At 47.6% G+C, this 17,142-nt stretch overlaps 1 long non-coding RNA gene across 1 annotated transcript in view; it reads right to left on the reverse strand.

Moving 5' to 3' along the window:
* LOC117199005 (uncharacterized) overlaps nucleotides 1-17,142 on the reverse strand; it is a 132,369-nt gene that overhangs the window by 36,357 nt on the left and 78,870 nt on the right. The gene's annotated exons all lie outside the window — the stretch shown is intronic.

Consider the following 17,142-nt stretch of genomic DNA (forward strand, 5'->3'; position numbering starts at 1 on the left):
TCCTTCTGTGATTCTATGTTTCTCGTCCAACCACTACATGGAAGGAATGTCTATGGAGGAGGCAATTCCACCCAGCTGAGAGGTGGCACGACGTGACTTGAAGAGCACACGGTTAGGAGGCAGACTCAGGCAGGGCTGCCATGTACGTTTGTTGAGGTCACGCACTGCACAAACGTGCGCAGCTGAGGGAGTGAGGAGGTCTGCTGGAAAACCGCCTGGTCCCATTCATGAAGCAGTGCATCCTGGTACAGGGCTTCACCTGCCTGGAGGATGGACCTTCTTCTAACGTGCATAATGAGCTTCATAATGCCATATGAGCTAGTGGAAGCCTTGAACTTGAGTTCTAATCCCAGTTTTGATAGTTTCTAGCTCTATGGCCTCAGGCAATTCAGAGAACTTGAACTTGAGTGTTGTCATCATAGAAATTGGGATTGTCCTTGTCTCCTGGCAGAAATAATGTGAGGCTGAACTGAGAATGTATCTCCAGTATCCAGCAGAGCACCTGACCCATAGCAGGTGGTCAGCTGAAAGGGTTTCCTTCTCACCTCTTTGCTTCCTGGGTTTCTCTTGGAGAATGTTCACTGGTGTTCTGGTGTTAGAAATAACTGCCCGTAATGCAAATCAAAACTACCATGAGACACCACCTCACACCACCATCATTAAAGAGTCTACAAATGACAAATGCCGGAGAGGGTGTGGAGAAAGGGAACCCTCCTACACTGTTGGTGGAAATGTAGATTGGTGCAGCCACCATGGAGAACAGTATGGAGGTTCCTTAAAAAACTAAAAGTAAAGTTGCCATGTGATCCAGCAATCGCACTCCTGGGCATATATCCAGAGAAAACTCTAATTCGAGAAGATACATGCACCCCAATGCTCACAGCAGCACTATTTACAATAGCCAAGACATGGAAGGAACCTAAATGTTCACTGACAGATGAATGGATAAAGAAGATGTGATACACACACACACACACACACACACACACACACACAATGGAATACTACTCAGTCATAAAGAAGAATGAAATAATGCCATTTGCAGCAATATGGATGGACCTAGAGATTATCATACTAAGTGAAGTAAGTCAGACAGAGAAAGGCAAATTATGATATCACTTAAATGTGGAATCTAAAAAGATGATACAAATGAACTTATTTACAAAATAAAAACAGACTCACAGACTTCGACAACAAACATGGTTACCAATGGGGAAAGGTCGGGGAGGGATAAATTAGGAGTTTGGGATCAGCAGATACAAACTACTATATATAAAACACATAAACAACAAGGTCCTACTGTATAGTACAGGGAACTATATTCAATGTCCTGTAATACCATAATGGAAAAGAATATGAAAAAGATACATATCTATATAATTCAGTCACTTTGCTGTACACCAGAAATTAACACAACATTGTAAATCAACTATACATCAATTAAAAAAAAGGTAAAGTTTGGCCAAAAGTTTGGTCAGCTGACTGCTCAGTCTCTCCTGACCCCAGAACTGGAGGGTCGGTGGGTCCAGGCTCCCAGCAGCTGAGAAGAAAAAGCACAGCGGGATTCCCACAAGTCCTTGCCTTTGCTGTCACCTGCATGACAGTGGGCAAGTCCCCTCACCTCCATAAGTCTCGGTTTCCCCATCTGTAAAGTGGGAGTGGTACTGACTCAGAGTTTACGGGAGGGGTTTGATGAGATGATGCACAGTCTGGGACAGCACATGGTGGATGGCATCACACTGGCACATTTCAACCATCAAACATCTCCATCCAGGACCCCCAAATCACAGCCAATGACCTGGGGAGACCAGCAGGGCTGGAGCCGCCTGGCATGAATGACTGTGGCTGCCGTAATTGGGCCTTTGAAAGCCATTTGCCTCATTTTCCCCCCATCTCCCAAGAGGTGGTGAGGCTGAATGCAGCAGTCAGGATGTGCAGAAAACCCCAAACGGGACTGTTTAGGAGACAGGCCGGGCCAGCTAATTAAAATGGGTGCCTCTGTACGCGGGGTCTCTCCCGCGAGGCCTGGAATTCTGGGAATCAACACAACCATCAGCAAACAGCCGCTCTACTAGGCACTGGGACTCGAGGAATACTGAGTCACAACCCTGCCTCCAGAGGCCCTGTGCTCGAGGCCCTCGGTCTACTGGGGAAGAAGGCGAGCAGGTAAACAAAACACCATAGCCCACAGCAATAGGTGTCACGAGAGTGGGGATGCCAGGGTCTATGGCGGTGCCATGGAGACACAAGGGGTCACCTGGGCCACGTACTGAAGGGTGAGTAAGAGTGATACTGAGCAGAACTCTGTGGGGCACCTGGGCACAAAAGCCTTTGTGTCCCCCGTTTCCTGATTACAGGAAATAGGCTTCATTCAGCCTCCATGCCTTTCCCTGAGTTCCAAGGGGCAGGTTCAAACAGATGCTAAGTAGGAAAGGGAGGGGATGTGGACACAAGGGAGGAGCAGTGAAGAAACAATAGTGCAAGGCCAGGCTCTAGGAGTTCTGTGTTGTCTTACCCCTAGGTTCTTCATACGGGGAGGAGGAAGGGTGAGCTGGGACGAAGTGAGAGAGTGGCGTGGACATATATCCACTACCAAACGTAAAATAGATAGCTAGTGGGAAGCAGCCGCATAGCACAGGGAGATCAGCTCGGTGCTTTGTGACCGCCTGGAGGGGTGGGATAGGAAGGGTGGGAGGGAGGGAGACGCAAGAGGGAAGAGATATGGGAACATATATATATGCATAACTGATTCACTTTGTTATAAAGCAGAAACTAACACACCATTGTAAAGCAATTATAGTCCAATAAAGATGTTAAAAAAAAAAAAGAAAGAAAGAAACAATAGTGCAGCCCTCTTTGAACCATGACTATAGAACTTCTCAGGACCCTCTCCAGGTTGGGACACACAGTTTTGAGGGCATTAGCCCGCTGTGGCCCCCTTTGCCTGGCAAAGCAATAAAGCTATTCTTTTCTACTTCACCCAAAACTCTGTTTCTGAGACTTAATTCGGTGTCGGGGTGCAGAGGCCAGATTCAGCTTCAAGAGTCCACCAGGAGGGGAACAGGCATTCCAAGCAGAGGAACGTGCCCGAATCAGGTCCCAGAGAGGGAGGCGAGGAGAGAGAAAATGAGCCCCCTCGGCTCTCCCACAAGGAGGGCTCCCCACGGCCACTGGCGTCACAAGATGACCAGGCCAGAGTCAACTCAAGGCCCTCGCCTGGGACAGCAGCCTAACGGTTACCTGACTGTCCAGTTGGCTCCAGGCATCTTATACCAGACATCGGGCATCACCCAGCTCGACCCCCTCACTTTGGAGATGTATGCTCCCCACCTGCCCACCACCCTGCCCTTCCTTCCAGGTGAGCCCAAGGGACACCTCCTCCTGTGAGGCCTTCCCTGAGTCCGCCGGCAGACAAGCTCAAACCTCTATTATGGAACTTAGGCAGTGTGTTCGAATTACCTATCTGCTTCTACACCCAACTTGTGAGCTCCTTGAGAGCAGGGGCTGTGCCACCTGTGTGCGTTCATCGCAGCAGGGTGTAGAGGACCAGGAAGGTAGACAATTAACAGCCAGGATAACAGTAACCACTAACAGTTATTGAACATTTACTAGTGCCAGATATTAGGCTTACGGCCAGGCTCTAAGTGTCCTCATCACCTTCGTTAGTTCACTGAATCCTCAACTTATGGTCACCAGGGGGCACGGGAGTGGGGGAGGGATAGGGAGTTTGGAATTGACATGTACATACTGCTATATTTAAAACAGATAACCACAAGGACCTTCTGTATAGCGCAGGGAACTCTGCTCAATATTATGTAACAACCTAAATAGGAAAAGAATTTGAAAAAGAATAGATACATGTATATGTATAACTGAATCACTTAGCTGTACACCTGAAACTAACACCACACTGTTAATCAACTATATTCCAATATAAAATAAAAAGTTAAAAAAACAACCCTGTGAGGTAGTGCTACTATTATCCCCATTTTACAGATGAAGGAACTGAGGCTCAGAGAGAGGAGGTAGATTACCCGAGGTGAGACGGCTAGTACATGTCAGGGCCGGGACTCAAACTGTCTGACCCCAAAGCCTGGGTCTTCACCAGTGAGTATCTTTAATATGTGATATGTGATAAATTTGAATTGGATTGGACGTGACATCTGGAGGAGGAGGAGGGTTGCTGGGAAGATCTAAAAAGAGGGAATTACAGGAGCCTAAGGTCAGAAACCACTGCCTGGGAGTTTTATTAGTTAATACTCAGCCCAGCGCTCAGCACCAGGTAATTGCTCATTCAATTTAAATTGAACTGGAATTAAAAGATCATCCCAGTAGCTACAGAGGCAACTGCACAGGGAGAGTAGCAGGAGAAAAGCCTGGAAAGGCTCATTGGGCCAGCTCAGGAAGGGCCTGGAATGTCAGGCTAGGGCCTTGACTCTAACCTGAGAGCAGGAAGAAAGCCATCAGAGGCTTCTGAGAAAAGATGCTCTTTGGGAAAGGAGGACACTTCCAGTATCCGAGCTGGCTCACGGGGAATGGGAAGCCCACTCCTAAGGAGAGGGAGTCTGGGCAGAGAGCACCCACATATGGGGGACCTGCTGCTCATCTAGGAAATACTAGACTGAGACCTAGCTGGGCCACACTGTGTCCTGGGCAGGATCAGGTCCACTCCCAACATTTGTGGGGAGACGAGATGGAGGCCCATGTGACGTGCGCAGTACTGCCCTGAGACGGGCCCAGGCCCAGGGGCCCCACGTTTAGCATGCCTTCTCGAAAGTTCTAACCCTCCTCCAGGGCCTCTGACCGGCAACAGCCAGCAGTGCCAGCCTGGAGTGATGCTGCAAGTGCAGGCTGGGTCCTACGTGGGCCACAGTTCCCGCTTCTCCCCTTTGTGGCGCCCTCTGACCCTCTCCCTCCCACCCCCAGCCCCCTTCTCTGGCCCATGACCCAACTCTGGTTCCAGGAAGGGGGCTGAGCAAGCAAATTGTCCCCACTGGCCAGCGTGGTACTTCTTTCCTGAGATGATTTGGGACTGGGCCACAGAATGAGGCTGGCACGCTGATCTGGCGTGGCTCAGGGCTGTTCACGTAAACAGGGACCCGCCAGTATTTGCCCCAGCTCCCATATACCCGAGAAGCAGCCATAACCATACATCTAAATATTTAAAAATTATCACTCAAACTACATACGGTTACATAAAATATGTTCTATCCCCCTTCCTTGACAAGTAGATCTTCATCACAATGAAAAGTGGGGAAACCAAGGCTAGCGTTGTCAAAGAGCCGAGCTAGGGTTTGACCCCAGTCAATCTGTCTGCAGGGCCCAGGCTTTGTCCCCTACACGAGGCTGCTTCTACTGCCTCACCAATGGGCCCCTCTCCAAGCATCCTTTAATTTACAGTGGATGCTCTCCCCCATCTCATTTCCCAAAGATATTGTGGGCCCCTTACACAACCCCTGGCAAATAGGGTCCTCTTTTTAGAGAAAGCAAAGAAAGAGGCAGGTTTCAGAAGGAGCAAAATCATTCGAAACCCATGCCAATTGTCTTGTTTCCAGCCCACTCCCTCACTCCTTCCTTCTATGATCTCTGCATTACAGAGGACAATGTGGGAATCACACTTTACAGAACCTCCTGGCCTATATGACTCTGGGGTAGAGTCTGCCACTGAAAGGAGCTGGCATGAGGTTTGGAAGGCGGAAGAGAAGGGGAAGCATCATTCTCAAGAAGTAGCAGATCTTGAGAACCACTGGCTTCACTGCGACCAACCAAGGTGGTTGGAAGGAGGTTCTAGAGATCCCCAGGCATTGCAGCTGTTTCTTGGCAGACTTTTGAGAACCACCTGCTTCAGTGCTTCAGGCCAGGTCAGCATCCCTGGATTTGGGGAGCAGTTCCTCTGACCTCTGTCCTCCCCACTTTTCCAACTGTTACGTAGGCCCCTGCTTCTGTAGTAAACCTTCCTGCTTGGAACACATAGGGAGGCTTCCATTTTCCTGACCAAACTAAGGCCGATATAAAAGTCAATGCCATAAAAGAACATTGACTTTTTTTTTTTTTTTAGAACATTGACTTTTGAGTGGACTACTGATTCATGAAAAGTGTCGAAATTTTAGAACGAGATTTCTTTTGGTTCCATTAATTTCCCAGAAGGACCATGATCCAGAAATGAGCTGAACTTGTAACTCATGTCAAAAAAGAAGCTGAGCTGGGCTTCCCTGGTGGCGCAGTGGTTGAGAGCCCGCCTGCCGATGCAGGGGACACAGGTTCGTGCCCCGGTCCGGGAAGATCCCACATGCCGGGGAGCGGCTGGGCCCGTGAGCCATGGCCGCTGAGCCTGAGCTCCGCAACGGGAGAGTCCACGGCAGTGAGAGGCCCGCGTACCACAACAACAACAACAACAAAAAAAAGAAGCTGAGCTTTGGGGACAGACTTACAAGGGGCCCTGACAAGTGGGCCAGTGGTGGTCCACAACTGTGCTTCCTCTCACCAGGACCGTCTCCAGACCATTTTGTCCTTGGAATCCCATTTGGGGGGTGGGGGGGGCAGCAGCGGAGAGAAACACAACACAGCTCCTGTTCAGAGAAGGCAGCAGAGGGGAGGGCAGTGAGAAGGCAGGGAAAGAAAAGGAGACTCGCCCTGACCGGACAGCTGACCTCCCCGGCTCTCATGCTGGTTTGGCCCGGGAGGCCCTGACAATAGACTGTACCTCCTACAAACACCCACTCCTTCCATCCCTAGCAGGCACGGCAGGCCAGGAAATGGCCCCCAAAATATCCGCATCAAAACCCCGAAACCTGCGAGTGCTACCTTATCTGGAAAAAGGATCTTCGCAGACAGTACTAAGGATCTTGAGAAGAAGAATTTACCCTGGATTATGCTGGTGGGTCCTAAATCCAATGCCAAGTGTCCTGATTAGAGACAGGCAGAGGGCCAGCTTCACAGCACCAAGGACCGAGAGCTGGGAGGCACTGCAGGAGGTGACATCATCTGATTAGATGGTTGGAAGGCTGTCACTAGGTGAGAAGGGACAGTGGCACCTACTGATTAGCTGGCCCTTCCCAGCAAGCACGGCCTCTCCTCTCGACAGGCTGTGAACCCAGTGGATCAGCTTCGCTCAAAGGCAGGGGAGCAAGACACGTGGGAACTGAGGAGACCCAGGTCACTGACATGCATGGGTCCGCTCTGGACTCACACCCTCCTTAGGTTGGGTTCACTAGAAACCGACTCTGAGATGGAGATGTGTCTGCAGGCTGTTTCTTGGCGGGGGTGGGGTAGGCGGGGACCTTTCCAGCACCTCTGAGAAAGCACAGGTTGCAGGACTGGGCAGAGGGAAAAGTTGGGTTCAGACGCAGTGATTACAGAAGCTCAGCTGCTCCTACGAACGGTTCCAGAGCTGATGGCCTTTCAAAGTTGTCCCGAATGATATTCCTCAAGGGACCAGTCACTGCATACAGGGGGCTCCTGGCAGGGGGCTGGGAGATTATCTAGGACAAAGTCACTCTCTTCAACCGAGCGCAATGCCTAGAAAGGGACTCAGCCGTGAGCCACCAGCAGCCTCCGATCCCAGCAACTGAGGGAAGGAAATGGGTGCTCCAGCCTGAGAGCTGCGTAGCAAACCACAGGACCACCACATACACTCCTCACCACCAACATCTGATAGAAAATGATGTCTAAAGGACCTAGTAAGAAGCCACAGTAAGAATATTATGGATGTTTTGCTCATGGAATGAATATCAGATACCAGAGTTGGAATGAGCCTTAGAGTTCATTTGGTCCAGGGGTGATAAGCGAGTAGCATTTATACTCTCCCAGTCTGGGCCATGGCAGACATCACTAATCAATCATAGCCTTCTGTCTTTGAAGAGCCCGATGGATGTGGCCTTCACGTGCTTCTCAGCGAGACATTCAGGCAGCCAGGACCAATCAAATAATGTTGACCTGCAGGACGGAACCTACTCTCCACATTTTCTGAGAAGGTGCTGTGCAGAGGAGTGGCTAACTCTCCAGCGCACGGTATCTAGAGGCAGAACTGGGTGGGAACCAGTGGGGCGTCTCCCCCCAGGGCTCCTTCCAACGGTGCCCGTCTCATAGAGCACCTGCCAAGACAGTAGCGCTGCCTGGTGCACAATAGGCACCCAGCCCCCTCTCCTGGTTGAATCCCTGTCTCAGGAAGCCAGGCCACAGCCTCAGGATCAAGGTCTCACACCCCCTCCTCCGATAGCCCGACAGCCCTGTCAGAACTGCGGGGACAGATTTGCACCAGTGCTGATTTCTATCATCCTCGCAGCGGGTTAGCAAGGGCTTAGAGTAATCTGCGCCCTGGCACCAGGAGACCTTCATTAAGCATTACGGGATAATCCTGATTGTATCAAGGACTCTTCCCCTAACTTGGGAGAAAAGAAATTCACATGCTCAAAAACGGGAGGGAGAGAACCCCCCAAAACGTTGCCATCATTATGCTGCTATTTTTAATCCTGCGTGACAGCTGGAGATGGCAGCCAGATGTGGGGCTCAGAACCCCCCTCGCCGAACGCCAGGGCCGGAAGGAGGCTGGAGAGTGGGGAGGACAGCCACTCGGTGCTACGAATGGGGCGTCCCAGAGCCGACGAGTGACAAGCCCAAGGACGCCCACCGAGCTCCCCACCCAACCTGGGATTCGTGACACGCGGGCCAGGGCTTTTGCTATCACACTCCGCTGCCTCGTAACCGGGTCCGCAGCAGGACACCGGTGACCAGGTGATGCCACCAGCTGGTTTGCCCCTGCAGGTCTGGCTCCCAGCCGTGGAGCGGGCGCTGGGAGCTCTGTCTCCCCCTGGTGGCCGAACCAGAGATGTGCCCCGAACGACGCTGTCCATTGACAGCTGGAAGAGGGCAGCCAGGAGGGGGAAGGAGATGCCCACCACCCACACCCTGCAACCCAAGTCACCGTCAATTTTCTCATTAGAGTCTCTTGGTCCAGTTTTCACCTCCTTAAGAGTAACAAACGTGACGGCCTGCCAGTCTATGGTCCTTTGTGACAGCAGCCCTAGCAAACGAATACAGACCCCCATCCTCCTTCCTCCTCTGGCCCCCCGTGACTCCCCCTACTCGAGTCTCTCCCCTTCTCCATCTGAAGATAAACCCTTGGTCATTCATTCTACAAATGTTTCCCAAGCATGACCATGAACTAGTTCCTGGAGAGAGAGAAATGAATAAGAACTTTAATTCATCCAACAAATATTCACTGAGCAGCTATTAAGTGCCAGGTTCTGTTCCAGGCATTGGGATATGATGATACACAAGAAAGGAATGATCCTGCATTCAAGGCGCAGACAGCCTGGTGGGGGAGACTGACATGCAAACCTCTAACACATCTTCCACCAAGTTCTAGGTGCAAATTCAATATGGAGTTTGCACTGGGTGCCCAGCTGCTCAGAGGAAGCAGTAACAAACTCCCAGGAGAGTGGAGAGGAAAGGGCCCAGGAAGCCAGGAGGGAGAGGTGATGCTTGCTTGCGCTAAGCCTTGCAGGATGAGGAGGAATTCGCTCTCCTTCTCCTTCTCCAGAAACGTGCCCATCCCCCAGCAGTGCTTGGTGGACATTTGCTGGCCACGTGAGCAAAGAAATTAAAGGACACAAGTCTAGACGGATGGAGAGAAGGGGGGACAGAGGCAAGGGATGGGCAGGCAGTGGCAGAAAGAAGGCAAAGAAAAAACACTTGCCCCAGAGCTGCTAGCCCTCCCCAAGCTGACATCTGTTCTGATCTGAAAGTTAGTTATGGTATTTGGATGCTTTATTTTCCATCCTGCTTAATAATTACAACAGAACCCAAAGTGTGAGATAACACTGCATCATTATAAAATGAGATTTCACTATTCTCCCAACTCGTGAGAATTAACGGGCTTCGGAGAAAACCCATGCTTTCATGTAGCGATTTGGCCAAGCAGGTGTCTCCCTCCTAATTTCTCCAATCCCTCATAGGCAGGGTGCAAAGGGGCAGAGATGGCGGCTTCTCCCCCATGCCCGTGGGTGTGAGCACGCCGGGGCACAGCTACACGGGGCCACAAGCCCATGAAAGTATCTGGCTATTCCTCCTGGGTTGGGCGCATTCCCAGGAGTCAGGACTGTGAATTTATTCATTCAGCAGAGATTTATGGAGTGCCTAGTGTGTGCCAGGCATCGACTGTCCTAGGTCTTGGGGAGACAAGGTGAGCAAAGCAGGCGAGATCCCTTCTGAAACACTGATTACACTTTAGCCAGGGAGACTACACTCGTAGACAAGCAGAACGTCAGACAGTGAGGATCCTGTGCAGAGAATTTAAATCAGAGGTTGTCCCAAGAGAGGGGCGAGATGGCCACTTGGACCTGGTGGGCTGAGACAGACTCTCTGAGCAAGTGACATTGAAATTGAGGTCTGAATGAAAAAAGAAAGAGGTAGCCACCCCAAAGTGGGCTCAGGGAAGAGCAAATGCGAAGATCCCAGGGTGGGAGTGAGGGACAGACAGCAAGAAGGGGTGGAGGGAATGAGAGCGAGTAGGATGCGCTGAGGGGGGAACATGGCAGCGGAGGGGTCTTGTAGATCAGAGTAAGGAACTGGATTTCATTTTAAGGCCAAAGGGAAACTACTGAAGGGTTTTAAGGGGTGGGCGGGATCATAAAGTATTTTTGATTTTTTTAACATTTATCTTATTGAAGTATAGTTGATTTACAATGTTGTGTTAACTCCTGCTGTACAGGAAAGTGATTCAGTTATACATATATGTCCATTCTTTTTCATATTCTTTTCCATGATGGTTTATCACAGGATATTGAATATAGTTCCCTGAGCTCTACAGCAGGACCTTGTTGTTGATCCATTCTCTATATAATAGTTTGCATCTTATTTTTGGTTTTATCACATCACCCTGGCTGCTGTGTAGAGACTGGATTGTGAGAATGATGGAAGATGGGGAACAGTGAGGGGACCTCTGCAGCCAGGATGACATTGCTACAATAGTGTCTGTCCTGCCCCTCAGCCCCAGTCACATCTCACTTGGTACAGTGCTCTGCAGCTGAGAAGGCACCTTCACTTGATAATGACATTGGATTGTAATCCTCACAACAAACACAAGAGACAGTACTGTCATCCCCACCTCAGAGATGAGGAAACCACAGCTCAGAGAGGTTGAGTGACCTGTCTGCCACAGCTAGTTAGTGGCAGAGCCAGGGACTGGAGGAATATCACTCCCTGATGAAAAAGATGGTAAACACACACACACACACACACACATACACACACACACACACACACACACAGAGCTTTGAGAGAGTGACATCTAGACCCACAATGCCCAGTGACAAGTTTTTTTGGCCAAAAGGCCGGGACTTATACAGCCTGATGGCCTTCCTGCCCACATCCTTCAAAGACGTCCCCAATGTGAATAGACATTCATTCCAACAAGGCGCTTGGTGTTCAGGGCATTACCGGGGCTGGTGCGGAGGGACAGATGGGCGTCAGCTTTGGAGCCAAGGCCCTCAAATGGGACTCCAACTTAGCCGCTTCCCAGCTGGGCCACCTGGACCCTCTTGTCTCCTCAAGGACACATGGAATTAACCCAGCTTTGAGGGGGGCTATAGAGCCTGGGGCACTTTCTCTGAATCGTCTACGTGGGGGAAATCTTTCTCCTTAGGGCTAGTTTGTATATCTTGAAACATCCCAAGATTGCTGGGAGCTGGGGGACACATGGGTGCGGACGGTGGGGACACTTTGAAACCTGAGACATCTGTTCGGTTGCAGCCCAGAGCCTGGCTGGCTCTGCCTCTGCTCGGCTCGGCCTGGCGATCCCGCAGCTCCATTCTGGCCTCTGCCCAGGCAACACCCCCACCTAGTGGTGACGCTGCCCTCTCTCCAGGATAGCAAAGAGCCTAGGAGACAAGGAGGCTTCGCATAGGAATCGCCGGGTCAGATTCAGACAGCAGGTTGGGGACGGGGCCTGAGACTCTGAATTTCTAAGGCGCTCCCAGGAGAGGCTGGTACTGGTGGTCCTCAGACCCCACTTCGAGTGGCAGGGAAAATGGCATTCCTGAGCAGTGCCGACCAGAGGCAAACGTGCAGGGGCTTATCCACGAGGCTTGTATGTTGTCTGTGGCTCCAGTGGGCACAGCCTGCCGGTGGTCGGAACAGAAGAAATGGAGTTGGACTGGGTCACACATAAGGAAACGCTTTCTGGTGTTACCCCAAAGCACTCATACGTAGAGAGTGTCCACAAGCACCGGACCACAGGGCCAGGTGCTGGGGATGCCAAGACAAGGGCTCACAGCCTGCAGTCCAGCTGATTTCTTCACCATCTTAGGAAGAGTGACTATTTCCAGAGAACCCAGCAGGGGGCAGGAGAGGGACAGTGTCGCAGAAAGGGCACTAGATTCAGCGTTCAAAGACCAACATTTAATCGTGTGTGTTATCATAGCAGGGGACTTTAACACCCCACTTTCACCAATGGACAGATCATCCAAAATGAAAATAAATAAGGAAATACAAGCTTTAAATGACACATTAAACAAGATGGACTTAATTGATATTTATAGGACATTCCATCCAAAAACAACAGAATACACTTTCTTCTCAAGTGCTCATGGAACATTCTCCAAGGTAGATCATATCTTGGGTCACAAATCAAGCCTTGGTAAATTTAAGAAAATTGAAATTGTATCAAGTATCTTTTCCGACCACAACGCTATGAGACTAGATATCAATTACAGGAAAAATCTGTAAAAAATACAAACACGTGGAGGCTAAACACTACACTACTAAATAACCAAGAGATCACTGAAGAGATCAAAGACAAAATAAAAAAATACCTAGAAACAAATGACAATGAAAACACGACGACCCAAAACCTATGGGATGCAGCAAAAGCAGTTCTAAGAGGGAATTTTACAGCAATACAATCCTACCTTAAGAAACAAGAAACAACTCAAATAAACAACCCAACATTACACCTAAAGCAATTAAAGAAAGAAGAACAAACAAACCCTGAGGTTAGCAGAAGGAAAGAAATCATAAAGATCAGCTCAGAAATAAATGAAAAAGAAATGAAGGAAACAATAGCAAAGATCAATAAAACTAAAAGCCAGTTCTTTGAGAAGATAAGCAAAATTGATAAACCATTAGCCAGACTCATAAAGGAAAAAAAGGGAGAAGACTCAAATCAATAGAGTTAGAAATGAAAGAGGAGAAATAACAACTGACACTGAAGAAATACAAAGGATCATGAGAGATTACTACAGGCAACTATATGCCAATAAAATGAACAACGTGGAAGAAATGGACAAATTCTTAGAAAAGCACAACCTTCGGAGACTGAACCAGGAAGAAATAGAAAATATAAACAGACCAATCACAAGCATGGAAATTGAGACTGTGATTAAAAGTCTTCCAACAAACAAAAGCCCAGGACCAGATGGCTTCACAGGTGAATTCTATCAAACATTTAGAGACGAGCTATCACTACCCTTCTCAAACTCTTCCAAAATATAGCAGAGGGAGGAACACTCCCAAACTCATACTACGAGGCCACCATCACCCTGAGACCAAAACCAAAGATGTCACAAAAAAAGAAAACTACAGGCTAATATCACTGATGAACACAGATGCAAAAATCCACAAAAAAATACTAGCAAACATATTCCAACAGCACATTAAAAGGATCATACACCATGATCAAGTGGGGCTTATCCTAGAAATGCAAGGATTTTTCAATATATGCAAATAAATCAATGTGATAAACCATATTAACAAATTGAAGGAGAAAAACCATAAGATCACCTCAATAGATGTAGAAAAAACTTTCGACAAAATTGAACACCCATTTATGACAAAAACCCTCCAGAAAACAGGCATAGAGGGAACTTACCTCAACATAATAAAGCCCATATATGACAAACCCACAGCCAATGTTGTTCTCAATGGTGAAAAACTGAAACCACTTCCTCTAAGAATAGGAACAAGACTAGGTTGTCCACTCTCACCACTACTATTCAACGTAGTTTTGGAAGTTTTAGCCACAGCAATCAGGGAAGAAAAAGGAATAAAAGGAATAAATCGGAAAAGAAGAAGTAAAACTGTCACTGTTTGTAGATGACACAATACTATACATAGAGAATCCTAGAGATGCTACCAGAAAACTACTAGAGCTAATCAATGAATTTCATAAAGTAGCAGGATACAAAATTAATGCACAGAAATCTCTTGCATTCCTATACACTAATGATGAAAAATCTGAAAGAGAAATTAAGAAACACTCCCATTTACCACTGCAACAAAAAGAACTACCTAGGAATAAACCTACCTAGGGAGACAAAAGACCTGTATGCAGAAAACTATAAGACACTGATGAAAGAAATTAAAGATGATACAAGCAGTTGGAGAGATATACCATGTTCTTGGATTGGAAGAATTAACATTGTGAAAATGACTATACTCCCCAAAGCAATTTACAGATTCAATGCAATCCCTATCAAACTACCAATGGCATTTTTCACAGAACTAGAACACAAAATTTCACAATTTATATGGAAACACAAAAGACCCCGAATAGCCAAAGCAATCTTGAGAAAAAAAACAGAGCTGGAGGAATCAGGCTCCCGGACTTCAGACGATACTACAAAGCTACAGTAATCAAGACAGTATGGTACTGGCACAACAACAGAAATATTGATCAATGGAACAGGATAGAAAGCCCAGAGATAAAGCCACGCACATATGGTCACCTTATTTTGATAAAGGAGGCAAGAATATACAATGGAGAAAGACAGCCTCTTCAATAAGTGGTGCTGGGAAAACTGGACAGCTACATGTAAAAGAATGAAATTAGAACACTTCTTAACACCATAACACAAAAACAAACTCAAAATGGATTAAAGACCTAAATGGAAGGCCAGACAGTATAAAACTCTTGGAGGAAAACATAGGCAGAACACTCTATGACATAAATCACAGCAAGATCCTTTTTGACCCACCTCCTAGAGGAATGGAAATAAAAACAAAAATAAACAAATGGGACCTAATGAAACTTAAAAGCTTTTGTACAGCAAAGGAAAACATAAACAAGATGAAAAGACAACCCTCCGAATGGGAGAAAATATTTGCAAATGAAGCGACTGACAAAGGATTAATCTCCAAAATATACAAGCAGCTCATGCAGTGCAATATCAAAAAACAAACAACCCAACCCCAAAATGAGCAAAAGACCTAAATAGATATTTCTCCAAAGAAGATATACAGAGTGCCAACAAACACATGAAAGAATGCTCAACATAACTAATCATTAGAGAAATGCAAATCAAAACTATAATGAGGTATCACCTCACACCGGTCAGAATGGCCATCAACAAAAAATTTACAAATAAATGATGGAGAGGGTGTGAAGAAAAGGGAACCGTCTTGCACTGTTGGTGGGAATGTAAATTGATACAGCCACTATGGAGAACAGTATGGAGGTTCCTTAAAAAACTAAAAATAGAACTACCATATGATCCAGCAATCCCACTACTGGGCATATACCCTGAGAAAACTATAATTCAAAAAGAGTCATGTACCACAGTGTTCATTGCAGCACTATTTACAATAGCCAGGACATGGAAGCAACCTAAGTGTCCATCGACAGATGAATGGATAAAGAAGATGTGGCACATATATACAATGGAGTATTACTCAGCCATAAAAAGAAACAAAATTGAGTTATTTGTAGTGAGGTGGATGGACCTAGAGTCTATCATACAGAGTGAAGTAAGTCAGAAAGAGAAAAACAAATACAATATGCTAACGCATATATATGGAATCTAAAAAAAAAAAAAAAAAGATTCTTAAGAACCTAGGTCCAGGACAGGAATAAAGATGAAGACGTAGAGAATGGACTTGAGGACACGGGGAGGGGGAATGGTAAGCTGGGACGAAGCGAGAGAGTGGCATGGACATATATACACTACCAAATGTAAAATAGATAGCTAATGGGAAGCAGCCGCATAGCACAGGGAGATCAGCTTGGTGCTTTTTTTTTTTTTTTGTGGTACACGGGCCTCTCACTGTTGTGGCCTCTCCCGCTGTGGAGCACAGGCTCGGGACACGCAGGCTCAGCGGCCATGGCTCACGGGCCCAGCCGCTCCGCGGCATGTGGGATCTTCCCAGACCAGGGCACGAACCCGTGTCCCCTGCATCGGGAGGCAGACTCTCAATCACTGCGCCATCAGGGAAGCCCAGCTTGGTGCTTTGTGACCACCTAGAGGGGTGGGATAGGGAGGGTGGGAGGGAGAGGCAAGAGGGAGGAGATATGGGGATATATGCGTATGTATAGTTGATTCACTTTGTTTTAAACAGAGACTAAGACCTCTGTAAAGCAATTATACTCCATAAAGATGTTGAAAAAGCAAACAAACCAAATCCTGTGTGTTACCGGGTTGCATAACCACAGGCAAATGAATCCTCCTCTCCAGGCCTCAAGTTTGAAAAAAAAAAAAGGGGGAATGGGGTAGGGAGATGGGGGAGTGCCACTGGTTGATATCATCTCTAAGAAATTTTTCAGTAATAGGATTTCAAGATTTGCAAGATGGTGTACATAGCAGTTAGGCACACAGACAACTAGACTGCCTGGGTTTGCAGTTTGTCTCGGCCAATCACTAGCTCTGTGACACTGGGCAAGTTACTTAACCTCTCTGTGCCTCAGTTTCCTCATCTGTACGAAAAGAAATAAGAATAGTGCCTACTTATTGAAAAGAATAAGTAAAATTGATATATAAAACACCACCTGCCCCTTTGTGTCATGTGAATGCTCGGTACTATGATAATATGAGGTGCTCTGAAGTCCTTATCAGCCCTTTAAAAACCTCATTAAGCCAGGCAGACTGAGAGGAATTCTAAAATGATGAAGACACCAGATTAGAAATCCTTTGAAAGCAAGGCAATTTGTAAATGCCAGACCTCCTTTCCCTGCCCCCATTTTTCTGGCCATAGAGCAATTTTCCAGGGGAAATTCTCAACAATTCTCCCCACACTCTCTTTTTTAAGTCTCCATATGACCAAGTTTTGGCCAATCACAGCTCTCCGTCCCCAGGCTCAGTGATTGGTTCAGGATGGGCACATGACCCAGGCCAGGCCAATCAAAGGAATCTCTGGGGCTTTTGCCAGAGATAT

The sequence above is a fragment of the Orcinus orca genome, chromosome 11 (genome assembly GCF_937001465.1).
Source record: "Orcinus orca chromosome 11, mOrcOrc1.1, whole genome shotgun sequence".
Taxonomy (NCBI): domain Eukaryota; kingdom Metazoa; phylum Chordata; class Mammalia; order Artiodactyla; family Delphinidae; genus Orcinus; species Orcinus orca.